Consider the following 1,367-nt stretch of genomic DNA (forward strand, 5'->3'; position numbering starts at 1 on the left):
GGATATAAAAGGTTTTATGTTCACACAAAACCTGTACATGAATGTTTATAGCAACTTTATTTCTAACAGCCCAAACCTGGAAACAACCCAGATGTCCTTCAATGGGGAAATGGTTACAGAAACAGCAGTGCCTCCATACTATGTAATACTACTCACCTATAAAAAGGAAAAAACTGTTGTTTGATGCAACAACCTGGATGAACTGACAGAGAATTATATTAGGTAGAAAACACCAATCCCTAAAGGTTACATACCACATGCTTCCATTTATGCGAAATTTTTGAAGTAACAAAATTTTAGAGATGGAAAACAGGTTACTGGTTGCCAGGGCTTAAGAAGTGGGTTGAGGTAGCAGGGGAGTGTTATTCTAAAAGAGCAACTTGAGGTATCTTTGTGCTGAAGAAAATGTTCTGTATCATGCTTGTTTCACTGTTGATGTACTGGTTGTAATATTACACTATAGTTTTGCAAGATGTTAGCATTAGAGGAAACTGAGTAAGGGGTAGATGTTGATCTTTCTGTATTATTTCTTTCCACTGCATGGGAATCTATAATCATCCATTTTTATCCCAAAACAAAAAGTTTAATTTAAAGTAAATGATGCTCCTAGAAAAATTGCGATGTCTAACACGTGCAATGACAACTAGTATGTTAGTTTGGCAGGGATCCCCTAAACAACTGTAAATTACAAATTTAATGTATGTTTAAAATTTAGAAAACCAATATATGGTTGCTACTCTTGGTCCAGGTGGTTGAACTTAGAATTGTGATTATTTCTGTCATTAGAGATAATGGTAGTTTATCATTTTTGCAGAACAGTCCTCCATTAAGTAAGACTGATACTGGAAAAGTGTCCAACTGTTTTATTTATTTATTTATTTTGAGACAGAGTCTTGCTCTGCTCCCCAGGCTAGAGTGCTGTGGCATCTGCCTAGCCCACAGCAACCTCAGTCTCCTGGGCTCAAGCAATCCTTCTGCCTCAGCCTCCTGAGTAGCAGCTGGGACTACAGGCCTACAGGTGCACGTCAGCACACCTGGCTAATTTTTTTTTGTTTTTAGTAGAGATGGGGTCTCACTCTTGCTCGGGCTGATCTCTGACACCTGAGTTCAACTGATCCTGCTGCCTCGGCCTCCCAGAGTGCTAGGATTACAGGTGTGAGCCACCACGCCTGGCCTATCTGTTTTAATTTAAAGAAGAATCTTTGCCAGTTGAGATAGTCTATTTTTCTTCACATTCTACCTCAATGATTCTGCTACTAGTAGGAACACAACTTTGATGTAATCTGTATGCTTTTTGGTCTAGTGTGGACTCCTGTAGTAATTCAACAAAGACTTCTGATGCATTGAAACTACAGAACAATTCCAAC

Source organism: Propithecus coquereli, unplaced genomic scaffold (assembly GCF_000956105.1).
Source record: "Propithecus coquereli isolate 6110/MARCELLA unplaced genomic scaffold, Pcoq_1.0 Scaffold545, whole genome shotgun sequence".
Classification (NCBI taxonomy): domain Eukaryota; kingdom Metazoa; phylum Chordata; class Mammalia; order Primates; family Indriidae; genus Propithecus; species Propithecus coquereli.